Here is a 27,997-nt window from a genome sequence, read left to right on the forward strand (position 1 = left end):
AATACAATTTTTTTGTAATTAACATATTACTCAAATATAAACTCTTCTGATCCTGAATTTTCGTAATATGGTATGTTCACAAGTGGAATTCTGCAGCAGGTCATCTTCAAAAACAAAAAGCCCAGCAGCCATTCCCTACCCCAATTTTTAACAAGACACCCCCCCCCCCCCAAGCTTACTGCACACTCAGAAGTGGAATGATATAATTGCATATTGCTTTTGGTCTAAGTTCTGCAATGGAAAAAAATCTCAATATGTTGACATATGTCTTAAATATATTCACATTTGGGAAGACTGGGAAAGACCTACAGATATTTATTTTTAATTGAAGAGAGACTCACAAACATTCAAAAATATAGTCTTGCTATGTGTTAGCTTATAAAAGTCAGCAGAATAGGAGGAACAGCCTTATTCCAATGCATGAAATGTTCTCCAAAATAGAGGCAGAATGCAGACACTATGCTAGGACGCAAAAAAAATCTGTGCCCTCTCTAATCCTTTACTGACTCTGCATGTACTCTTAGAAAACCCTCAAATACAAAATTGAGGCAAAATTTGGTGGCTTAATAAATCTGGAAAGCTAGTGCAGGGACTGTACCTCAGTATTCTTGGGAAATATTCTGATATTGCTGTTCCAAAAGAATGGGAGTGGGACTCTTTAAGCAGTAGTTAATAGAAACATGAAGGCAAATCCGATATGTTTGTTGCCAAAGGGTGGGAGAGAATAAATGACAGCAAAAATGAGTAGATGTTGGGATTAGTTTACCCATATCATTATTATTTTTTAAATATAGCTAAGCACTAAGAGTTTCAGTCCCATACTTGGGATTTTTGCTGCTGTTTATTATCATTGATGCTACTGTTTAAACTTTCATTGAAATAATATGGCAAACATTTATAACTGTGACATTCGTTACGTTCACAGACCTCTTACAAATTGCTCAAAATATCATCTCTTTCTAATCTTGGTATATAATTCTGCTTAAAGTATTCATTGTCCTACCAGCTGAAGGGTTAAAAATGAGAAAGTCCACGATGTTCTGAGTGGACTGTATTATATTTTAAAATTCCTTCCTAGTCTGAATAGTTTTATAGTTTTCTGTGCTAGTGCCTTGAAATAAAGAGAACACCCCTGCCCCCACACCCGATCGACATTTAAGCGCTTACATGCCACTGCTCTTTATTAAGATAATCAATGTAAATGTTGTATTTAACACTCCAGAGTATTTTCCAAAATACAGTGATGGAGTCGTATATAAACCCGGACTCAGTGGCGGCAGCAGTTTTGTTCACTCCCTATAAACATACAGTGGTATTTTAAAAGAGATAGTCCTCTTGACTTAAATCCTGGATTACTGGACTGTGTTTGACTGTCTTGAAGAGCAGTGCTGGGTGGTGGGAAGGAAAGCAATGCACAATCAGAAGGAAGAGATTAGCAAACAAGAGCAATCTGCTGGTGACACTTTCCACTTAGCACCATCTCCCACAATCCAGTTAGCGCGAGTTGTGTGATCCCCCTCGTACAGTGCCTGAGTGAGGGATGATTGATACCCTCCTCCACAGGTCCTGTGCTATTGGACACAGTGACTGTGGGTGCCGTGCCGTGCTTCTATAAACATAACCTATATCCCTGCTCTCACATTTCAAGGATATTGGAGCACTACCTCCACTCACACAGGTTTCATTTTTTAAAGTGGAAGCCAAATGCACACATTTTGGAGGTAAATTATACAGAAAAATACTTTATACTTCTGCTGAGGCAAATGATTTTTAAGTAGGTCTTATAATTACTTTGGGTGGAGAATGTGTTTTTTCTCTTTGGTCTATTCACTTGCAGTTCATATGAGGAAGGATTATATTACTATCATTACACAAACACTTAAATGGGTCCATTGATTTGTTTAGAAATGAGATATCAATGACAGTTAATTATTCAATAACTGATCATTAATTTTGGGCAAATGATCAGAGACCCTTAGGTCCTTCTAATTTTGCTTGGCTCAAAGGAGCAAATGAAATCTGTTTGTTAAAAGCATACGGCACACTACTAAGCATTCATTTTCATTCTGCTACACTAAAGTAGTGTTTTAAACAGATTCATGAAATGTTTTAATACTACTCAGGCAAACCTATCAATAAAAGGAAAGTTAAACACACAGTCAAAGGGATTATTATCTAGCTGTCTGTATCTTTCATCTAACCTGACACCTTGCCATGCATTTTTAGTGGAAAACAATTTTTTACTTACTTAAACAGCCTGCTTTTAATTAATCTTTCTCTCTTTTCCTTGCATTGTAAGCTATCCTAAGGAGATCAAGGACTGTTCTTACCTACTGGGCTACAGCAGTACCGGATGATGCTCAAAAAGCATTGCTTATATAACGAGGGTATCATCAGTCCTTACATTTTTAATTAAAGTTTATACAAAGTGTGCCTACCAATACCTGTGTCATTACCCTATCGCCACATCTTGGAGATTTGCTCATGATTAATAAGCAAGACAACATTTTCTCTCACTCCATCTGCATGGGATTGAGCTCTAAAATTTCCAAAGAATAAATTAAAGTAGAATTAAGGTTACAAAATAGAGAGAATGTCAAGCTGAAACTCTTTTCATTAACTCATTACTCACTTCTGCCAAGGTCTGCAGCACATATTTGATTCTATAACATCAGTGTGCTGAGATCATTCCAATATCATAATAGAGCACATTTAAAATGAGCAATTGAAAACTGCAGCTTTAACCCTGGGTTTATTTGCTTTTCTTGGCTAGATGGACAAAAACTAGCCTGGGTGGAGATCTGGTTTCCATTCACTCCAGTGGAGCTAATGCTACGTTTGGAGAGTGCAGTGAGAAATCCCAGGGATGGCAGAGTATTCTGAGAAGCTTGCTAGTGTCACTTCAGCATGGGCTGTAGTCTTACTCTGAATTCGTTTTAGTAATTTAAGTTCCCCTGATGAACGTTGCATGTAACTCAGTTTCCAAGAAATAATATGACAGATGATAAACTTGTCTATCATGTGCACTATGTATTTTCAGAAACGTTCTACAAAATTTATTAGAATAACAGTAGGGCTGTGAATAATTCCCACATGTGCAATCAGACCAGGAGCAAGCCTTGGGAAACATACCCATGTCCTTTTTTATGGTGCAAAACAGACTGGAAAATATAGTCTCATTAAGGGAGCCACTGTTCTGGCAAAACGGTAAAGAAACTTAGTACAAAATTGCAGCTGTGTCACTTCAGTGTGAGTGTTACTTATGTGATCACCAGAGGTCAGTGTCACCACAGAGTGTGGCACAGAAATAGAGTGAGAGAGAGGGGGAGACAGAGAAAGAGATGCTGTTTATAAAAGATGAAAACGAGCTTGGCTGTTCCCTCCAGAGTTTGCCTGTGCTCCAACCCCAAGTATAACAAATTCACAAGCCTCCCTATTCTTTGTGAGATTGAGGGTGGATGACTGGGGGGAGTGCTGAGAAGAGGAAAGGACAAGAAGAAAAAAATCTGAGAGCTGGAAGAAAACGAGAGCAGGAATAAAAGCATGACTTGGCCGGGTGCTTTACAACCATAAAAGATATTGCCTTCAGCTTCGCAAGCAGACAAGTTCCACCTGTGTTAAGGCATGCATCTAGCAATATAAATTATTGCCAATTCCAAATGCTCAGAAATTATGAGACTGGCTGAGAGTATTTAAATAATTAAAAAATATTGTTTTCTTTTGCTTTGTCCACAGTTCTTTTGCCATATTCTCAAGCTTTGCTCTGCTAACATAACAGCTGAGAGTGTGTGTGCATGTGTGCGGTTTTTATGCATGCATTTTTAATGACATGTGAAACCTTCACGTTGTGTAGTCTGCCTCCAGGGGTTACAGTTTAAGAAAAATACACGATGCAGAATAAAACTCTGGTAGTTGGGAAGACTGCTTCCCCAGTTGCTCACTTTCTTTTGACAAATGATCTGAAAGCCGTGGCCTTTGTGTGTGGGTCAAAGAGGTGATGGATAAGTGTGTAGGCTATTGCTCCCTCACCTTGGTATGTCATGAGCACCCCAACTCAGTGTATCAGCTGCACATTCCCCCATCCTTTTATACCACCCGTTCTGCAGATGTATTGGGCTGCAAGTGTGCATGCAGTGCAGAACAAAAGCTATGGTAGTGAGCAGTCATGCAAGATCAGCAAGAAAAATGGAAAGACTCACACTTTAACCTTCCTGAGACGCCCAGGCTCATCTGTGGCCTGTTTTAATGACACTTTCTACCACTTTGTCCATACTGGCAGTTTTGGAGGTTAATCTCATACCAGTGTTCAAACAGCAACGGTGATACAAATACCGGTACAGAGAAGTCTCAGAGTTGTATACCTTGTAGTCTAGATGTTCTCTACAGTGTTACTGCTGGACATTATTATAGTGCAAATATTATCATGACGAAAAACATTCAGAAAACTATTCCTTCTGTAGGATTTGTTGTCTGACAATTGCAATGTATTTCATTAGAAAAGGAGCCATGGGTTCTAAGCAATGACTTTTTCCCTGCTGGAGTGTGTGGAGCTCTGTATGGTCTTTGCAGTCTGCCAGGACTCCTTCCTTTTGCGAGACTGTGGCACAAAGATCGAGCCTCTCATTTAGCTCAGAAGTAATGGTATAACTGTCTTGAGAGAAGGGAGCTCGTTTTCAAGTTCCCTCTACACAAGGATGTATCTTAACATGAGTACCTTCTTTTTCTGAATGCATTAATTGTCCGATTTGGAAAAGAGCCAACTTAAAAATATCAGGTCTGGAGAATCATTTCTTGCGTAACCCAAGACATTTTTTACACTTGAATAGCACAGACTGTCTCTGATATGGAAGGGATATACCTGATACCAGTCAGAAGTTAAGCATTTATCCAACCATATCAACTGTTCTCAGTTCACTCCAGGGCAAAGTCCTCTTCAATACTGCTCCAGAAGAATGATACTGCTTATCAAAAGGAATTATCTAGATAATGTCATGATGGGTGCATGACAAATTTGCTCTCTCTGCAGAAGTCTTAGGGCTAGGCGAATACAAATTGAGCCTGTTTCTCAGGGCAAAATACAAGCTGATTTTTGCACAACCCAACAAAAGAAAAGTAGGGCAGTTCTTCAAACTGAGCTTGAAAGTAACACAAACTAAAAGTTCTAAAGCAGCCTGTCTATGATGAGCACCTTATATTACTGAAGTATATAAACACCTGACAGTTTAGTATACTTGCCGCATAAACCCCGGTGATGGTGGACTGAGGCACAACAATTTCGAGTTTAAACTTCTGTTCTTGATAGGGATTTGAATAAAGTTTTCTTGAGCCCAGGGGTAGTGCTTTGACTGCTGTGTGATCTCTCTCAGTGGCTTCAATCATGAAACATGGGGATGCTATCATAGGTTGCATTGCAAAGGGCTGAACAAGTATATGCTCCTATTTATAGTCATACTCTCTGAGATCTGTGATCAGGCTACACAATCCAAGACAGCAGACCCTTGTATGTTCATATTGCTTCACTGAATGAATGGCATAGGGCTTATGTGAAAACAAACAGAAAATCATACAAACCTAATGCAAGAACTGGGTAAAATTGCCTGTTTTCAAATGTTTGTTTTCCACTAAACTCTTCAGAAATATTTTACCACACATTTTCTTGCAGTAATCATTCCCATTTCTTTTCACCCCAAACATACATCACCTTTTCAAAATACATACACATTTTAAACTGAGGCATCCCTTTAGTCCAGAAAGAATTAACATAGCTTTGGAAAGATGCACTTTTCGTAAAAATTGTACAAAGGAAAAGTGCTTTGTTGCCTCAAATAAATGCCACTTCTGAAATTCTCAGGGCTTTGTAGAGTTTATACTGGTCTTAAAGTATTAACTCAGGAACACTCTCCAGTCATATTTAATGGTGGTTAAGGAACAACACACTAATTGTAAAGCAATAATAATCATAATAATAGTCTATGTCAGTATGGTAGCTGGTAAAGATGAGTACATTTAATAAGTCTGATGAAAAGCATGAAATTTAATTAATGCTATTTGGCAAAATTCCGAATTGTGTCAAGACACTGCAGCAGCCCACGCCTGGGTTAACCCTGTGGTGGCTGGTGAGCCCCTAGCAACAGGCAGTTGAAAAACTTCCTGTGCCAGTTAAGCTGCTGAGCCCTGTTCCTTCTTTACTGTCTTCACTTTGGAGGGGAAGAGAAGCATTAAAAAAAATAGCATAGCAAAAACAATAAAAAATGCCCCCAAAGGATGAGCACGTATAAAGATACACTGTTACCTAAATCTGTGCCTCTTGGTTGCCCAGGATGGGGTTGCACCCTATATGGGGTAATGAGATCTGAATGCCCTCACAGACTTTCAGCTCAGAGAGAAAGAGACACCAGGGCAGTCAGCAGCTCTGCAAGAAAGTCTCTTCTTATATCTCCCAATGTTTGTGGGTGTCTGGATTTGTACAGGATGTATGAACAGTGGAAGAAGGTCTGTGTAGGGTTGTTCATACTGCTTAGCTATAGGTACTTAATACAGATATCTGCCATTGGAAACTGCCCCAGGTTTCCTAATTTCAGTGAAGAGAAATAGGTTCCAGAAGGAACTGAACTTAGGTGCTCTAAATCACTCTCTGCAGGAATCTACTTCTCTCTCTGGCTAGATAAAGAGGACAGGAATGCTCCTAGCTTGGATACTTAATTATCCTATACTTCTCAAGTTAGATGTCTAAGCTAAGTGCCTCAAGCTACCTATTAGCCCATGTTGGATATCCTCTCCTGCTGGGTGCCAGCAAAGGTAGCCTGCTTGTGCTGTAGAAGAGGAGACAGACTTGAGGAAGAGAGTAAATTGAAACAATTCAGAGGTTATCTGGGTTCTTGATGTCAAGTGATTGACCAGGATGTCTTCAGAACTTTAAAATGCCAGCTGATTTACCCATTATAAGGAAGAAGAGAAAACTGCTAGGCAGAAATAAGAAATTAAAAAAGCGAATTCTTTGGAAGGAAAAGAGTTGGTTACAGGCCCAGGAGATAAACAAATAAGTTGGGTTTCAGTTTTGGTCTTGCTGTCAGTTATGCACAGCCACAGAATGCTAAAGAAGGACGAAGCAAAAGACTGGAGACTTCTGGTGTTCCTAAAACCTACTCAGCATCCCACAGCCCTGCAAGCTCCTAATCCAAGACCCTGTTATTTCTCCTGCATCTAACCTGCAGAGCAGGTGTGCTGCGTACTGCATCCTGAATGTCTCGTCTCACATCTTGGTTTTCCTCCCCTGGGAAGCAGGCTGTGGTCTCAGGCCTCACCCCCACAGGCAGGCAGATGTTTTCAGGGCTGTGCTAAGACACAACAGGAAAGTATAAAATTGAGAAGATTTCTCCTAGGCCCTACTGAAAGATGGGTAGCCTCTGGAGCAATTGGAAGGTAGCCCTAGTGATCCAAAAGTAATTTTAAAGGTGTAAAAGCATAGTTTTCCCAAGGAAAAAAGTTTTCCTGGTTCCTGCAAGACAGGCTGTTTTTTACAGGCTGCAATCTCTCTAGCTACATATTTTGCTATAACTGCTAGACAGCTGAACTGTGACTACGGCTACATGCCAGTTTAGTCTGCTCTATGCCTCCAGACTTATTTCTTCTGCCTGGTATGTACACTAAAGATCTCCAGGTCTCCCAGCCCAAAAATCTGATACTTTAGTTCTGGGCACTCAGTTGATAGCACTCCATACTGCAGTGGTAGCACTGCCTACAGTGGTTTTTGCTGATAAGAGGTTTCAGTTTGGAGTTTTACCTTTGTTCAAGTGAAAACTCATCATTCCAGTTCGCACAGGCACCGAGATAAACTGCTTGCAGATAGGACTCTCTCTCCCTCTTTCCAATTCCTATCCTCTACAGCCTGGGACTATCACAGGCAGTTAGTGAAAGTACTTGCAAATAACACAATTTCATACTATTTGAAGCTATGTTCTGCTACATATTTCGGATTCTAAATGACTAAAAGATTTTTTTTCTTCAGTACAAGATATTTTAATACATGTGGTGTATATTCATGTATATGCAGGCTCCTTTACTTCTAAAAGACCACCAGGGAGACTTGCTGGCAATTTACTATGGAGAAGGAAGTAGAAATGGATGTGGATTGTTAATACCAGAATATCATCTGCCATCTGGATAGGCTTAACACATGATAAACTGTGAGGTTTGGACACAGATTTGTGGTGCTTGAGTAGACTGCTTAAAAGCCCGTCTATGTTGGCCTAACCTATCTCTCTTCCTGTAGAGCCTTAGACTGTTTCTTTTAACAAAATGAACACAGAACAACAATTTTGAGATGTAGAAGCCTCAAATTTAGGATAATAAACTAGAAATGAAACTGATTTTAGAGCTGTTCTGTCCACTACTTTTAGATTCAGCATTTACTATTAAATTAAAGAGTTGTAGATTCATAGATTAAACCAAAAGGGACAATTGGGTTCATTGATTTTTTACCTCCTATGTAGCAAAGACCAAAAGTCTCTGCTAAAATTCTTGGTTTAGTGTCAAGCCTCTTAGCTCTTCTTGGAGGTAGGCTATAACATCTACCAAGAATATCCAGTCTTGTTTTAATAATTCTCCTGTTGGGAAGTCTACTGAATGTATTAATACTTGTTTTTAGGAATTAATTATCCCCACTGATAGAAAATAAACCTTATTCCTACTCTGAATTTGTCTAAGTTCAGCTTCCAGCCATCGAACTTGTTACAGTCTGTCGACCAGAATGAAGAGACTACCTTTTTCTCCTCCATGTACCTTGTCCTAGACTTGATCAAGTCACCCGTTACTTCAACGGCTGGCTAGAATAGGGTTGTTAGAGTTGTGAGAGCCCAAGGATACAAATAAAGAAGACTTTATAAGGACAGGTAGTATTTTTTATAAGACAGGCTGATACAGTTGGAAAAAAATAAAAAAAAACATTTAGGGCTTGTGTGCCTAAAAGCTCATCTGATTTTTCTCCAGTGATATTGGTTAGACTTATAAAAAATAGTACTTCTCTCCGCAAACTTTGCCTAGTTTATGAACTAAACAGACAGAATTTGTTGGAGTTAGTCATTATAAGAATGAATTATAAAACACTCTGTGAAGATCAGAACTGAGTATGGTGTTTCTGTAGTATTCAAACACAAAAGATACACAGTCTTCATGAACTCAAAGACCACAGTACCTTTTTGGCCTCAACATTACTGTAGGATCCTTTCTTTCGAGTGCCTTGTTCTTTTCAGAACCGTGGCCTCCTGCGATGGAGCCAGTCCCAGGATGGCATGTGGGCTGCCAAGACCCATGCTCCTTCTTCTCCCCTTTTTCCCTCTGCACTGCCCTGGAAGGGCAGTTTCCCACCTGGCTGTGCTGCAACACTATATTGATTGCTTGTATCCAGGTTATCAAGCGATCCAGCTGATGCTGTGTCACTGATCTGCCTTCTTCTTTATTTATCACTGCTCCAACGTCACGATCATCCTCAAATTTTATCTGTGATCCTTTCGTCTTCACACAAATCACAGAAATGTACTTCTGGAGGGGACTCAAAAGACCATCCAGACCATATACCTATTTGAAATCAGATGCACATAAACTTACACTCTCCTGACATATTATTTAATGAGTTCTTAAAAACTTTCACTGACAAATTGCAGTCTTCTGAGGTATCCTCTCTGTACAGTTCACTGTACTATATTTTAGCAAGTTCTTCCAAACACCTGTTCTAAGTCTTTTCCTTTCCCCTGATACAAATATTTCATAGCATGGCATTAAAATCTGATCCCTGAGGACCTGACTAGGAAAACATCATTTCTGTGAGAATTCCCTGTTTGCAATTACAATACAAAATTGTACTTTTTAAGCTATCCAATCTGTGCCATGTTGAGTTTATTATCATTTTATTTTCTTAATCAGAATTGTGAGGTACAAGGTCAAATGCCTTACCGTACTTGTGTGAACATTATTACCTTTATCAGCCAAACACATGCATTATTTGAAAGGTAATGAGCTATCCAAGATACTTTCTTACTCATTCCTACTCCTTCCCACTAGAAATACCCAAACCTAATCTCTCCCCTGCCAAGTCCTTCCGCTAGTTTATTTGAAATACCTCTTTTCAGAAAACTAGGGGGAAGAGGATTTCATTTTGGGAAAGGAGTAGAAGCAGAACTGTTGTTTCCTTCTTTCTCCTTATCTCCTTTCACAGCCTAGAAGAAAACAAGCTGGCTAAGTAGTACACACACATAATTAAAGTGAAGCCATTTTGGAAAGAATTCTAACTTATCCTGAAAAAAGTGATATATTAGCTTGTAAATGATGTGTTCGAAATTAGAGGTGTGACTAGGTTAGGTTTATATTGATTGTTAAAACTTAAAAAATGTCAATTAAAAAACCCAACAACTCTAACTATTGTCATTTTCAGAACAAGTGAATGAGAACATCAAGTAATGAACTGAAATTAAGCTGTTTCTCAGTAATCACAGTCTATCTAATTTCTTATCTCTTAAACACCTGTTCCTTACTCATCAAAGGAAGATTAAAAGGTTAGATTAAAAGTATGTGGACAGTGTAGACAGATACTGAAGAGAATTCCTTACCAAAGCAGAATTTTTTCTGTCACACCCAAAGTAAAACTGAACTTTGAATTAATTTTCTCCAGATATATTTTAACTGTAATTCAGTATTTCCACAGAGTACCCCTGCTGAATCAAATGCTTTGGAAAGAGAGGACAGGAGAAAAATGAAAGTGGTTATTCATTATAGTAATTTTCATTCTATCCATTTTACAGTCAGTTCCACTATATTCTTCTCCTCAGTTCCTCTGACTCAAATCTGGCTGAAGCAAAGCCTAAGTGCAACATATTTTAACATAAGGTTTAGCTAGTAAGAGGTAATGAACACCTGTAACAAAAGAGGTGGTTACCATAAAATGATACATGTATTCAATATTTACCAGATTGCTGTATTATTTTCTGCTCAAAGTTTAAGGAACTACTTAGTGTCCTAGGCTTGATAATGTGGTAACCCTTGGTAAATATTGATTTTTAAATGGTGACCACTGTACAAATTTATACTTGCTAATGGGAAGACCACAAAGCAAACACTACTAATTGAGCAAAATCGAGGCACTTCCTTAGCTCATATGTTTGATTTGACATATTGTGACAGACACAATGCAGCTCCCAAGTGTTTGCCAGCAAAATAACACTGTTCATACCACCAGGCAACATGGAAAGACTAAGGTAAAGCATAAAATTGTTGCTATTCCTTGCACAATGCACACCTGTGTAAGAAGCCAAATTACTGCTCTCAAACCACACATATAACTTCTCTTACAGCATGCTATTGCTGCCTTCCACTTTCTTTCATAATTTTTAGTCTTTTCATGTTTGTGTTTTCCTATTCCTGTGCAAGGCAAAGGCACTGTTAATTGGTCTAACTAACTGCAAAGCTTTTCTTCAAACCAGCATTCTAAGGGTCTGTCTTACATTTTCTTGTTTAAAGACTCATTCAGAAGAGGAATCAGAGTGTCATCCTATCATCACAGGGCTCTATTCTGGATGGCGGAAAGGGATGTTTTTAATACGTACAGACCTCAGATACACAGCTTAGAGAGGGCTTCACAACCACTGCACAATGGCCTTGAAAGAAAGATTAGTGAGACTCTCCCTGTGCTTGCTACGCCACTGATTTCCAGTTGCACCTAGCTATTCTATATTTTATGCAGAGTGGGGAAGGATTCACTGTGCAAATGATGTAAAATTACTGATTGGATGTAAACACTGTGCTGATGTTCCAAGAGTCCTTAAGATGTTGCAAGCTACACACTGCAAGATTTTTCATTTTAAATGCATAGAATTGAAGGGATTGTAAGATTATTTATAGAAACTGTATATTTGCTTGCCCTTATTTTTCACCCATTTGCCCTCAGACTGAACACCTGAATTAAGCTGGAGCATATATTCTGAAAAGATAACTTCACTTGAGATGAGTTGGATTTTCAAAAAATGGAAATCCATCACTTCCTTTAATAGAACTTCATCAGATTGTGCATTGCTCCCCTGGCATTTCAAGCATGGTGAGAGTCAGTACGAAAAATCTGGCTTCATATTGGGATGCAGAAAGGAAGCAAGTCAGTCATAGCCAAACTTGGTGTACTGTGAGTCACCTTGTTTTGCAGGGAAGCCTCTTCTGAAAGATTTCATGATTTTGAAAGGAATTTTGTGGTCCATGTAACTATCTACATAGCCTGGTTTGAAAATTTAAGATCCCTCGGCATGTTTCATTCATGATTTGACTGATATTTCAAAGGTGGCTTCCACAGATAAAAAGCTAGTATTGGTAGCTGTTGTGTACCAGTCAGGCATCTGGGCTCTTTTGTTTGAGCAGGAACTCTGCTAGACCTCTAACTTTTAATAGCTCTACTAGCTTATGTCTGTAGGGAAAGTAGTTGTAGCAAACGATCAATTAGCAACAGAGAACATTACTAGGGTGTTTCTGATGTTGTTGCTGCTATAAATTGCAGCCTATTGTTACATTTTTGTAACTATGGAGCAGTTGTGTATTTGCATAAAAATATGGGTCAGTGGTATGAGAACATTAATGGGTGTTTCTGGCAATCTTATTATTTGCTTACAAAGAAACAATGTATTATCAAAACCTATGATATTGTCCTAATGGTGATTTTACTTCAAAATGTTGACACCGAAGAAAAAAATACGTAGTTTTATAATTGGAAAACAACAAGGATATTAGGTCTCAGTCAGCAAGACTGGCTAGTGAACAGAAGAGAGGCTTCTTCAGCGGGATTATGGAGGGGTTTAGCACTTCAGTAACACTTTTTAATACCAGCTTCCCAAGAGTCACACGTGTTGCAGAACAACATGAGAAGCCTCACAGAAGCCTGGCTGTGGAGTTTGTGACTACTGAAAAACATACATTTGAGCCATTGTTAAACTTATAGGCTCTGGCAGAAAATGCTGCGGAGTTCAAGGCTTTCAAAAACTCTACTAGCATATTATTGAAGAAGTTTAAGTCTTTTCAGCTCAGCTCTAGCTTTTTCAAGGTTTCAGGACTGATCCAGCCAGGGAGCATTGGCTGTGAGATCTGAGGGAACGTCCCTTGTGGGGACCTCTCATCTACATAGTTTTGTGAGTAGGTGTCTTTGGAATGTCTGAGGGAGACAATAACTCTCTCTGTGATTTTTACACACAGAAAAAGTTTAAAAAGCCACAGAGAGGTCATATAAAATCAACTGCAGTAGATGCAGCCTACAGTATTAAAATGCTGGGTTACAGCAGACAAGTGCTTGGCCTCCTGGGAAGAATGCAGAAACTATTTTATATGACAAAGTCATCACATTAATATGTATCAATGGCACAGAAAATGGCTAATGCCAAAAGTGAAGAGAATCCCTATGTTTGGAAATAAAGGTCTCATCAGGTCCTTCCTAAATGATGGACTGAAATACTACATATATTTGCTTTAAAGATTGGGTTTCTGATAAAGAAAAATAAGAACACATTCCATCTTCCAACTTTCCTTCATTTCATTCTCCATATATGAGACAAAGATCAAACAACACTGGATATAAGAGGAACAAATTTCATAACAAGCTGAATTCACATACTTTAAATCACAACAGTTATATGGAAATTAGGAATGTGATCTTGCTGAAATGTGTATTTATTACAGGCCTTGAGCTCCTCTGATTTAGGGCTGCATGATCATGATAAAAGTTTTAGCAGAGTATAGGACCAATATTTATCCACCGAAAATTTATCTATCTGCCACATCAAGACTAGTTATCTAGGCTTCTTCTGTAGTGAATGAAGAGATGTGCATCTCCAGATAAAAATACTTTCCACTCTAAAATAGCTATCTAAAATAGCAGATTAGTCTTCTGTAACTGATACTGGGGCCAATACTGCTTAACATCTTCATTAATGACCTGGATAACAAGACCAAATGCACCATCAGCAGATGATACAAAACTGGGAGGAGTGGCTGACACATCAGAGGGTTGTGCTGCTATTCAGAGGGCTTTCAACAGGTTGCAGAAATGGACAGAGAAGAGCCTCACAAAGTTCAACAAAGGGAACTGTGAAGTCCTGCACCGGTGGAGGAATAACTCCAAGCACCAGTACAGGCTGGGGGCTGACCTGCTGGAAAGTAGCTTTGCAGAGAAGGACCTGGGGATCCTGGTGGACACCAAATTGAACATGAGCCAGCAATGTGCCCTCACAGCAAAGAAGACCAATGGGATCCTGCCTTAGGAAGAGTGTTGCCAGCAGGTCAAGGGGGGTCATCCTTCCCCTCTACTCAGCCCTGGTGAGGCCACGCCTGGAGTACCATGTCTAGTTCTAGGCTCCATACTACAAGAAAGATATGGAGCTAGTGAGTGAGTCCAGCAGAAGCCCACAAAGATAACTAAGGAGCTGGAACATCTCTCATATGAGGAGAGGATGAGAGAGGTGGGGCTGTGTAGCCTAGAGAAGAGAAGGCCCAGGGGCATCTCATCAAGATGTATAAATAGGAGGGTGTCAAGAAGATGGGACAAGACTCTTCTCAGTAGTGCCCAGTGACAGGACAAGAGGCAATGGGCACAAACTGAAATACATGAAGTTCCACTTGAACACAAGAAAATACCTCTTTACTGTGAGGATGGTTGAACAGAGGAACAGGTTACCCAGAGAAGTTGTGGAGTCTCCACCCTTGGTGATATTCAAAAGCTGACTGGACAGGGTCCTGGGCAACCTTTTGTAGCAGCCCTTGTAGAGCAGACAGGTTGGATGAAATGATCTCCAGAGGTCCCTTTTAACTCCAACTATTTGTGATCATGTGATTCTATAAATATCTCTCTCCATTAACCCTACAAATAGAAGAACAGCTGAGAGAGGGCATTACATTTTTAGACCACTAACAGCAGGTGATACCATGTTCACCTACATTTACTCAGTTTACTTGTTTACATGGTTACTCTTCCTGCTATAATTAAATTTCTTTTAATGTGAGCTGTGCCAGGGCTCCTGATTTTTACTTATGACCTTGCTTAAAACAGGGCAAATGTTTGATAGCTAGGATGGTCTTTTTTAGTCCTGAATAAGCCCTGTGGACTGGGCTAGGTTTCAAAAGTTCAGTTTTGATTCACACTTATTTGTACTAAATGTACAGTTATTAACAATTTTAAATCTAAACCATTACATTAGAATGGATATATGCATTAGGATTTGCTATGTATATGCAGGGCAAAACCAGTACAATGGATGTTAATATCACCTTGCCTTGTTTAACTGTAAAATTATTTTGCATATGAGATTATCTGATAAATGTTACATCTGCTGGATGATTATATTTTTTTAACTTTATCATTCTCTTCTTTTTTGTCCAATCCTCATATACCTATTCTGTACTCTATGGAGAATACCTTATATATTCCTGGCATTCTCTTTTCCTTTTTCTGTACTCCAACTTTGATTCTACACAAGGGAGCCACATCAATGATTATTATTTCTTAATGTCATTTAATGTTTCTCCAGATCATTTTGTTTGTATTCTCACCTCTACATTACTTGGCAATTTATATAAATATGTATGTATGCTATCCAGTTTACTACTAATATGAAAAAGATTCCATGTGGCTCCAAAGATCCATTTGCCAGTGAAATCACTGAGGAAACTTAGTCATCACTTATGAAGAAGTCTTTACCCTATTGAAATTAGTAGGAAAATGTTACCTTGGACTTTGAGTCGATTCAGATTTCAAACACTTGATCTTCCTCAATGTACTTTTTATTTTTGACCATTTGACCACTGCTCAGTATGTGCAGCAGTGTAGAAACTCTTAATGCAGTTATATTAGATGTACCATCTTCAAACAGAGCTGAGAGAACACTGGCCAAGGAAATGTTTGCAAACACAGATGAAAAATAGGGCTTTTTAAATAAATTTTTAAAAGAACAAAACTTTCCTATATCTTGATCTTTTTCAGTGGGAAGTGGAAAAACAGAAATAGGAGGAGTGGGCTGTAGGAAAAACTATCATTTCTCACTAGTGACCTGGACAAGGCATTCTTCAGTGCAATGCTGCTGACAGAGGTACTAGAATACTCTGCAGGTCACCTCCCTTGTGACTGAAGGAGGTTTGGATTTTCCAGTATTGAAAGAAATGCTTCATAGTATCTGTGGACTTCTAAGAATGTACATTAAGACTGGTATTAAAATAAGAAATCTTGGCTTATATCTGAAAACAACTCCCCCTCTTCCCCCTAGAAAAGAAGAAAATATTCATTAGAAACTTCAAGCTGTGACATTACGGAAAGAAGCAAAATGCAAGATGTGTTTATACTAGAGCTGACATATATCTCTTGCTAGTAAATCTCTAATACAATGAATGTCTGTAAACTAAAGAACAATTTATGTTATGGGTCTTTCTACTTATGATATGAGATACTCTCTGACGCCTCAAGTTTTAGAACTAATAACTCATCTAGAGTTTATTTTGTTTCCTGAAAAATAGACTCTGAATATAGAGAAAACCCATCCTAACAATCAGAATGTAAGATTTTTTCTGGCCATGTTATAGAACGGCTGTGGGGGTTGCATGGTTCCTGCAAAGATGGCTAGGTTTTCTGGTTTGCATTTGATCAGATTCTGGCTGTAGTAGAACAACCTGAGTTTCATCATGTCATCTTTGTTGTACATGTATGTTCAAGAAGTGCTTCATGATATAAATATTATCCTCCATACTTACTTGAAAGTCTTAATAGATACACTTCAGTACAGCACACACTTCAGCATGCATGAACTGATTGGCCTAGAAAGCACAAAGGTTGTTAAAGCACGCTCACAATCACTCTTCCTCTTAGGTCAAAGATAATGTAATATAAAAACTGCCATTCAGTGGTTACTTCTATCAACTGTTTATATTTCACATAATTCTCTTGAAGATGTGTTTGATGAGAAATCTCATCTAATTGATGAAATATAGAAATATATAGAAATATATGAATATATAGAAATATATATAGAAATATAGAATATGTAGACATATATGCAACTTCCCTTTTAGGACTTATGCAAATTTGCTATTTCGAGTCTGTATTTCTCTGGAATATTTGTAGGGCCTGCAATTCTCCTAAACAGTTGCAGGGGTTTTAATGGAATGGCATAAATTATTTCATCTTTCCTGAGAAAGTGATTTTCTAGATTCCTGTTAGAGCTACCCATACTGTGAGATGCTGATTTTTACAGTCAGGAAAAGCAAAAATGTCTGTTGAGTAGCAGCTCTGGATCATCCTCTTAGATGTATCATTAAACCAACACTTATGGCCCTTTTATTGCTGTGACAGCCAATGAAGTGTGTTCACTCGCTCTGAGCTCTTTAATCGACTGCTTGGATTACTTAAAGGACCACATAGTTTGAATTTAAACAGTTGGACAGAGCATGACCAACAAACAAATGGCAAGCAAGACTGGGCAACCCAGATGAATTTTGAGACCTTATCTCCTACCTAAAGAGGCTGAACTTCTGTTTTTCAGGCTTCACATAAAACATTAAAGCAATTTCAACATTTTCTTTTTTTTGGTGTCTGTTACACAGCTTACATTTTTTCTAATTCTGAAATGTGAAAAAGTCCAAGGCCAGCTAAAGTAACAGGGAAATGAGGGTTTTTTTCACCTCTCATTCTTGTTTTTTGACCAGCTCCATTTTTCTACCTAGTGGCTGACACAGAGATTTGCAGCACTCGTGTTAGCTGCCCAAACTGTTTTTAACTAGGTACTGTCAAGAGTACTGGGTGTCTATGCATGACATGTATGTGTCAGACATAGCATAGATATACATGTTTAAAAGAACACACTTCCTAACTGCGAAGAAGTAATGCAGCAATTCACCAGAGCTCAGTGTAAATGAAGCTGGGATCTCTTGCTGGTGAATTCACTATTCCAAAGTGAACAGTGAAATGTCTCCACAAGAAACTTTCATTTCACCTCCAACTTTCATCTCCAAATTTCAAAACCAAAATGTTGCTTCTTCTCCAAAACAAGTCCTCCTCCCTCTTCAATGGTCACTCTCAGTTTTAATCCATACAGACCTTGGACTGTCTAATGACCTTTGCATGCTATTCCTTTCTGAAATCAGAATGTGATTGTTCGTTTCACCATACAAGACCAAATATTTGGTTTAATTATTTTCAGGTCAACATCCAATCTTCATTAGCTAAGAAAATCAATATTTATTGTGTTTGTGAAAAACAATATTTAAGGCTGGAATACCTCATTAATGAACTAAAACCATATTTCCATAAGTCTTCATATTTGCTCAATTTTAAGACAACTTTGTGATACCATTTAATCATTTTAAATTGCTGAATTGGAGATTTTCCAAATTTCCCTAATTTGAAGTCACAAAAATTTTAACCATGTCCCAGAGCACCCTCTTCATATATTCTCTCTCTGAGTATATATGTTAATGTGCATTAATTATACTCTTTCTAAGTACTGTACATGTTTCTGACACGAGGATTCTACATTACAGTGAAGGATTAATGTACTTTCTAGGCCCACTGCAGCTACAGCAGCTTCAATCACTTTAATATATTTTATAACAACTAGCATTTAATTAACAGTACATCTACTGTCCAAGTGAAAGATCCAATTCGGCACAGGTTTAGTCACACACTTAATTTTGTGCACTGTGACTAGTCCTATGGAACTGGCTGCTTTGTTAAAAGAATGGGTTTCTAACTCAAAAAAACACTTAGATTTTCACCGCTATGTGAGGCAACTGGTACTGCAGAGGTGTGAAAGAGGAATGAGAACTATGGCTAAGAAAAATAAGGCGTTTTGGACAGGATCAGGAGACTGACTTCATTTCTACCTATTCTTTATTTTTAAAATGGAATAGATTTGCTGGTACTGAAAGGTAATAATTTCTTTTGCAGATTTTTAATATGCTGTAAGTAGCTCTTTCAGGGATGGTTTTATGGTGAATGTGTGGGACAGTATATAACTGTGTTGGCACTGGAGCTTTTTTCAGCAATCAGTTCCCTGTATTCTGAAGGAGAATCTTTTTGAGGTATCTTGCATCACTTTTTCGGAACAGCTGAAGCAAGAATCCTTTGGAGCTTCAAGATAAGTCAATATTAAGCTTTTTGAGAAAGGATATAACAGCTTGAAGAATCTTTCTTGCTCTCGTTCCAAAGCCATACACTTTCCATGCCTGCTCCCTTCACCCAATACCAGAAAATCCCTCATGTCAGAAATACAGTATTCTGAACCTGAGGGCTATAAAAAGCATTGCTGTACACAGGAGAGGTCCCAGGGTATTTTCAGGTTCTTACAAAGTGGCTGCTTTGTGTTTAGTTTTGGGCTTTGGCCACACTTTGCATCAGAGAGGTGGGTGCAGACAAGATGGGAGCTCTTGCTTCCAGCACTGAGCCTGCATGGTTTAAGACTGCGATACAGAAAATACAGGATGGTCCTATGCTACACTAAAATTCAGCCTTTCTGTTGAAAGCTGAAATTTTTAAGAAATATTAAGAAATAAAAGAACCATTAGCTAATTGCATATGGCAATGACATTTCAACATTCAGTTAACATGTACATATATATATATTTAAGCACAAGTCTTAAAATATTTCCTTCAGAAATAATCTAGTTCCTTCAGACTGGGATTACACTGCAAACTATCTGGATGCCCACAGTGCTTGAAAAATAATTGCTTAACCTTTCTGTGAAACCACTAGGTGGAGATGTAGGTTTACCAAGCTAGGTTTGCAACAAGGCTTTAAAAGGCACAAGACTGAAAAGTCCCTCTAAAAAAAAAAAAAAAAAAAAAAAAAAAAAAAACTAGTATAAGATTGATAAATTATGTATCTTGTTGGTTACAAATTCCAACACATCTTTGAAGGAGGAAAAATGGGAAAAAACTAAATGCTCAGTTGTAAAATTGTCCAAGCAAATTATTATTTTTTAAGACACAAGTTCTGATGTTTAAGACTCTGAGGGAATAATCGCTTCATGTTATAAATTGTCTGCTGCCAATACACACACATTTTCCTTTATTCTCCAACCAGCTGCTAGCTCATGCTATCAGTAGTCAGGAACAAACAAACAAAAACTACCCCTAAATTTTGTAGCCTGCTTTCAAACTTTCAAACCAGTGGAAATATTCCAGCAACTGGCAGATTTCAGGACTGTTTGTTCAAGTTGTTTTTAATTCTAGGACTTTTTCAGCATCCCGATACCTAGTATATGATGTAAAAAGCAAAGTATGGTATTCTGAGATGCTTCTTTAAAATCAGACACATTTCTTTCTGTCATACGTTGTCTGCCATGTGTGCTTAATCATCGAAAGGGAAAATCAGAAGTCTAATGAAACATTTGCCTGTGTGTGCTGCTTCCACTTTCTTTTCACATAAACCTCTTCCATCTCTACTGGCTACCTGCGTGCACTCAAACTCTCCCACAGCAGACACCATGAATCTAGGCATTTACCAGCAGGGCAGCGTCATTCAGGATTCATTCTTTCATATTTCTCCCCTTAATTCAAATGCTCCTGCAACCCTTGTAATTTTTCCGATGGGTACAAAAAACAAGTGCTATCTTGACTTCCAGCCCCTAAGCATCAAGAAGTTAACTAAGGTAGTTCAGATTCATCTAAGGGCTCTGTATCTTTCTTTTTTCTTAATGTAACTTTCAAATTCTTGCTAGAAAGATTTAGGAATGAATCCACTTCCTTTTGAAGCCTTAGGAAAAGAAATGTGTGGCAGATCGCTTAGGGAAAGGTCAATATCTTCATAAAAATGACCATCCCTTTTTACAACCTTGGATATAGATCTACTTTTAGCCAAGTGTGTAAGATTTAATACCATTTACTACAAGCTCTGTAATTCTGCTAATAGTGTATGTAAGTCTAAGGTGGAATTAGACAGCTCTCATGTTAGTTCTAGCTTATTTTTCTCTGATTTCTGCCAAAGCCTTCTTGTTTTGTGAGCAAAAATGGGGGATGTTATTTCAGAAGTAAAATCTGAGTATTGTGATATGCAATTGCCCAGTGATGTGATTATTTCTGTCAGTTCCTTGCAATTTTCTAGGTCAATTTCCAGGGAAGACAGCAGAAATAGGGGTAACAGCTAAATATTTGAACAAATTAAGATGAAAGAAGAGAGGCATTTCTCTTTCCGCTAGAAAACTTTAAAGACCCCCACCATCAGACGAACTCCCAGAACTGGTGATGCAGGCTCCTGCCGCTGCATTCATGATATTAAAGAGCAAATGCAGGTTGTTAAGAAGATAAACAATGATGCTCTTCCAAAAGCTAAACTCATGAAAGTGGAACTGTCATAGTAAGAAGCCTAAGAAAAGGGACTTCCTGTACAAACACTGTTCTAATTTTGCACATCCTAACAATAGTATTTCCTCACACACTCGTCGTACCCTTCCCCCTTGCAGCCCTACCCAATAAACATAGTTAATTGCAAAACAAGGATCCTGGTTCTTTATGTAAGGTCTAAAATCTTTCAGGTCCCTTCAGGACAAAGTACTTCAGGTTTTGCACAGTGGAAATAAAATATGAATTTTTTTTTTTTGTGAAGATTTTGAGGAGGCCTAAAAGCTACCAACAGCCAGGTAAGTCAGTGGGCAGCAGAAAAGCAAAAGTAAAACTGGTTGCGGAGGAGGCAGAGTTCAGTTTTAGACTCAAAGAACTGTGTGATTTATTAGTATTACAAAAATGTCTGTCTTTTTAGAAATATATGCGTCCAGCAACTACACAAACCAAAAGTTCCCATTTAAAGAAAGAAAGAAACAAACAAAAATCTCTGGGCCAGATAGAAAGGATGGGGTTAAAGTTACAATTTGCAAAGCATTACCTTCAGGAGGAATCTCTCTGCTTTTTGTAAAGCAGAAAGAGTCACTGAGGTGAGAGGTTTGTGCTGATGAAGGGCAGCCTGCCTGCCTCTGGGCTAACACATTAGCCCCATCCCAACTAAAAATTTGGTTTTGTACTAATCCAATTCAGATCTTTACCCCGGCCAACCCCCCCCTTTCCGCCTCCTCAGCTGAGAATATGCCCATCTTTTCATCCTACATTAGCTCTGAATGCCTCCTAATCAGTTACAGATTGAGAAAGAAAACGAAGAGCTCCTATATTAAACAGTTTTTTCTCCTCAAATGTTAAATATGAAGTTCTTCTTAAAAAGCATTTCCTACTGTGGTCACACACACCTACTGAGGTACTCGCTGAAATAACCCAGCACAGAATTAAGACTCTTCTGACAGTCAGGGAAAAGAAAGATTTCAGATTAACACTAATGAAAAAAGAAAAGAAAAAAATTAGTGTCTGGCAGGAGTCTCTTTTGCTGCTAATCAGTAATGATACATCTTAACCCTTTATACGCTACACCCCAAGCGTGCCTTGGGTCACACTTTTTTTAAGTCCCATAATGACAGGACAAATTGCAAATAAGAAACAGAGAGAGGCAAGATCAGTTGTCCAGCTTTAATATTTAGCTGGCAGCATGACAGCTGTAGGGTGTCCGGGGTCCCAGTTTCTCAGTATGCCACTTCCCTCCCACCCAAACAGTCTTCTCCCCGCCTTCAGCTCTCTCGGCAAAATTATTTCGCTAACATTGTTTGATTAGTTCAACACATCTTCCAGCAAGCAGCCCCTGGTTTTAAGATCTTATACGTGCATGCGCACACACGCGCACGCACACATACACACTAACTCACAGTCACTATAACAAACTAGAAGGCATGGGGGAGGTCCACCCTCTGATGAGCAAATCTCAGGAAAACAGACATTCCCCCCACCTTGAAACCCTTTCTACTTTTAGATGAGAATACATTTGACCAAAACACTATGCCATTCATCTTATGTGGCTGTTTGTCGATCATAGCTCCTGGAAGGATAAGCAAACCCTATAAAAAGACATTTATCTAAATTATCCTGATAAAATGCTATCACTCCATGGGGAAAGAAAAATGAGGCAGAATGCTAGCTTATACACAAATACTCTTCAATTATACTAACCTGGAGGAAAATCGGGACATCAAGTTGTACTATATTCTTAAAAGTGGGAGTGGCTGTTTAAAAAATGGAATGCTTTCTTTCAGTGAAGTTCCTCCTTTGTGGGAATTTTGGTGGTTTGAAAAAAGAAAAAAAATTAAAAAATACGAACTGCCTCTCCCATTCAAATAGCGTATAGTTAGTGTTTGTGACTTTTCCCTTGACAACTAGATAAGAAGATAAATGCGTAGTTTCTCTTAATTAGCCTTTCTTAATTAAAAACACCAGAGGTATTTGTGATCATAATGAACTCTTCTGACAGAATGGTCACTTGTTCTTCTGGATGTCACTCCAGGAAAATTAGATTTTTTTTTTTTTTTTAAGGAGGATAAATTCTGGGCTACAGAAGAAATAAATGATGCCCGCAAAAGCAGTGTCCCTTTGGTTTTTATCTGAATGAGATGGATGTTTATCTTGCGGTTTTTAGAATGGCGTGGGGCAGTATTAGCCATCATTAGCACCCCCGTATGGATCCAGTTCACTAATTACTTATGCTGTCTTGGTTCACTGAGATTTAAGTACCAAGTCAATCCCATTATCTGCAGTCTCCCAAGCTTGCCAGAGTCATCCGTCTTTTATGGAAAAAAAGCACAAGGGTTATCAATAGGACCCTGAAATACTTGGGATTTTCCCACTTCAGGAGGAGGCAAGATTAGTCCTGACTAAAGTCGCATCTTCTCTAAGCTGCTACTTTGGATGTGATAAAAGTGAATGGTGACAATTATCCATAACTACATAAAGAGCAAGAGAGAGAGGGAACAAGGAAAGAGAGGCGAGGAGAGAAGTCTGCCACACACTCCTGCATCTGTCCTACGATTTCAGGCAGCTTTTCATATCACCTCAGAGCTACAAATTACAATTCGTCTGTTACAAACACGATAATATAGTCAGAAATCAGAAATTAAAATATTCCAAAGGCCTCAGGCCTCCTCAGAGAGAAAGAGAGAGGGAGAGAGAGAGAAGGGGAGAGAGAGAGAGAGAGAGAGAGAGAGGAGTACACTGAGCCTCTGAGCCGCCTGTGTTGTTTGTGCCCTCCCTCCTACATCCTACATGTTTAATGTCTGCGGCAGTACCAAGGCCTTGTCTGTTTGGGATGGTTGATTGACATCTGCTCTGCCGAGAGGAAGGAACTGGCAGCTATTGGCAGCACTGTCACGTTCATTTGCACACTTTATGAAGCAGCAGTGTGGCTACTAATACAAAAAGAAATCTTCTAAGCAGCATGACATCTCTTGGAATGGAATATTTGTCTTTACAAATGATTGCACTGCTGCCAGTACTTGACATGGTGCTCGCAAACATGTGTAATTGTTGGAAGTGTAATGATGATTATTTGCATATTTAATGTTCAAACAAGTACTGGAGAAGCAACTTAGACTAAACCTTTTATGGGGAGGATTTAAATATGTTCAGCATCAGCCTGATGAGTCCCAGAAAGGAGTCAGGGTCTGAGGAAAGAGCTAGTAAGCACTGCTGCTCTGCAAAGGGGAGTTTAAGAAATCACCCTGGATTTGCTACTCAGGCATCTTATAGGTTTATTTTGAGATAGATTTCATATGAATTCCTCTCCCATTCATTTTAATTGCTCAAAATTATATTTAAATGTAATTATACGAAAATTTAGGAATGGTCTATTTATCATGTGTCTGAAATCAGCCAAACAGCAAAGTGAGGAAAGTAGATAAGCAAGCACATGTTTACCAGTAACATCACTTTACAGAAAGCCTGCGCATGATGGCAACGGCACTTATTTTAACTCTTTGGCATAAGTGTGAGACGTGTGCAGGTCATGAGAGGGCCACTGACGAAGCTCATTTTCTGGGCTGGAAATACAGTACTGGAATGGTTCCTCTGGAAATGAGAGCCATGCCCAGCTTGATAGAAAAGGGCTCTCTCTTTACTGTAGAAAGCCCTTCTCAGTCTGCCTTAGAAATGGACTTTTTATTTTTCTCTTCCACAACACAGATGTTTTTCTGATGTTGTGACACCCAGACCTAGCCAGCATACAGTCTTTGCAAACACGCATACACATATGTACATACAGGCATGCACAGTTGCAGGTACGAAGGGGAAAACATTTTATGAAAGGGCTCTCCAACACCGCAAATAGAAACAATACTTTTGAAGGCAGCATTGCTCCCCTGGGAAGGACACACATCGGTTTTATCAGTGGAATAATTTCAGATGATACAGATACATGAATGGCAATTTAGCCCTTCACCTTTAGTGAAGAATTTCTTTAACTGAGGACTTCATCTCCAGACTATTTTTTATCCTAAAGACAGGCCTTCTGCAGATGACTTTCCCTTCTTAAAATATTTTTCTTAACAATTAGCTTTCATCTCCCCACCCTGCCCCAATTCTTTTCTTGTCTCCGGCTTCCTCCCTCTTTTTTTTTCTCTCTTCCTCTCCCTCTCCCTCTCTCTCTCTCTCTCTCTCTCTCTTTTTTTTTTTGTGGTCTATTGTGGATCACTTCAATACCGAGAGATTTATAATCACCAAATCCTACATTGTTTGAGGGGCAGCACAATAAGCTTGACTCAATTATCATGCTGTAAATTGATTAAAAAAAAAATCTGATGGATGAATAGAGACTGAATATCTTCGTCTCTGACCCTGTTGTATCATCAGCAATTCTCTGGCAGGACTCCCACTTGATTGACAATGCTGCTAATGAACACTGTCTTAGGCCATTTAATGATTTACCTGCCATGAACAAGGTTTGGCAATGCTACCTTTGCATACCTGTCAAAAAATTAATCCTTTAAAAAACAGATATATTGTCCCGAAGCATTAAAATGTTTAGAGATTAATAGAAATTTGGAGATATAAGGTAAATACATGTCTGCTCATTACGGATTGTTTTGTTGCTTATCTTGTTCCAAAAGGACTCTCCCATCTATTTATTTTAGTCACCTGTTGTCTCATCCTTGCATAAAGCCAGCATCTTCCTTCATCCCACCAACTCCTTCCTTATGAGTTACCTTTGCCAATAATAAATACAGAAAGTAGAAAGCTGACTGTAGCTGTAAAAACTTTCCCCTACCGAGTATGTACTGAGCTTGTGCTTTTTGTTTCACTCCCACTCAGCCCATATACCTCCTCAGTCTTGCCTTCTGAGAAGCTGAAAGTAAACTTTGTACAGCACCTAGCATTAAGAATATACAGTTCAATGACCTTCTGACTACTTCCAGACATTAATCAGTCCCCCTCATCACACGAATAAAGTGAAAGTGGTTGTGTCAAGAATCCCTTTTCTACCACAGCTGTATGCAGCACTCATTACTGCCTGAATAGGATGCTCACAATAAAAAATAAGAAGTGACCAGCACGAGCAAATCAGCCTCCAGATAAGGAAATCAGTGTATCTGTCTTTTATTTTTTCAGATGTCATGAACTAGAACAGCCACCCAAACCCATGTATGTTCTTTGTTGGCTTACTGAACAGTACTCAGTGTGCTTCAAAAACTATGCCAGGTATCTTCCAATAAAATGCAACTTATCTGAAACACAGTCTTCTATTTTTGTTAATCAGGTAAATAGCTAATTGCTTGCAAAAAAAAAAGGGGGAGGGGGATGGAGGAAAGGGGCAATGGGGGGTGGCTGGGAAGATGTATGATAAGGAGAGCAGGGGCTCAAAGGGAAACAGTCAGACTGCAAAGTTGAATCTAGTTCTTTATGAAAATCTTTGAAGAAGCAAAAGTATTTAAAAAACATATGACAATAATTAGCAGTATTTCTTTGGGGATTTGTTTGTTTGACCTTAGCCTTTTAATCTGTCAAAGTATGCTAATAAGCCTGACAGACAGAAAGATAAAATGTGGAGACAGATGAACTAACTGAGAAAACATCAGTACAATACTGAATATATTTGTGGAAAAAGAAAAGAGTGTGATTAAATGTTACCTCAAGGCTTTGATGACATGCTCACTATCCTGGCAAAGTTGTTTCCAAATTTGGAAGGAGTGTATATTTGAGGTCACTATCATTGTGTCTGGCATCTTTGAGGGTTTAACTTTGAATAGTGAGCCCATTTTTCTAAGTTAATTTTCACTTTTAAATTTCAATCCAAGATACTGAAACACTGGTTTCTCCACACTGTCTAACAGCTGGAGATTACTGGATACAATTCAACAACCCATTATTGCTTATAGCTTGAGAATCTTAAAACTGGTGAACAGGCAGGCAAAGGGTTTCTTTTCTGTCCTGAAGACCTGTAAACAGACTTGGTTTCTAATGGGAACTTTTTTTTTTTTTTTATGAGACCATTTATGTTATCTGTGTGAAGTCCATGAAAATGATGGTCCCCCCAAATTAATCGCCACTTTTGAGGAACAGTCTATCCTTCATTCAAGGTGAGCTGCAAAATCCTGCAATGGGAGTAAATGGTAGTGCAAGAGTCAGTTCTTCTGGACACAGAAAAGGGAGTTTAAATTTTCTTGACCTTCTTTTCTTTTTTTTTCTCATCTGAAATAACTGGTTCTGACTTCTCACTATTACCCAGAGGACTTTTGGTGGAACTAGAATATGGTTATATCATAACAACAGGCATTTTGAAACGTGTTGCCAGCCCTCCTGTGTAAATCTTCCCAACTCCCGTTCAGCAGGAGGGCTGAGAAAACTCCCTCCCGAGGAAGTTTTGTTTTCCACTGATGGCACCGCCCAGCCCCAAACCTCCGGGGTTCTTCCACAAAATCAGAAGCATGATGTGTTGATTCTAAATAAGGGACTAGTCATCTCCACCTCTACTCTTAATAAACAAACTACAGAAAAAAGGGTAAAAATATTTCCCTGGGCAAATGATCTCTCCATACCCCAGTGTACTGGGATCCAGTTCCTGACAGTGGAGATAAGAATTGTTGAAACTACAGAAATCTACTGAGACACACTGTCCCTTTCAGATGCCCTGCTGCCATG

This window comes from Dromaius novaehollandiae, chromosome 1, assembly GCF_036370855.1.
Source record: "Dromaius novaehollandiae isolate bDroNov1 chromosome 1, bDroNov1.hap1, whole genome shotgun sequence".
NCBI lineage: Eukaryota > Metazoa > Chordata > Aves > Casuariiformes > Dromaiidae > Dromaius > Dromaius novaehollandiae.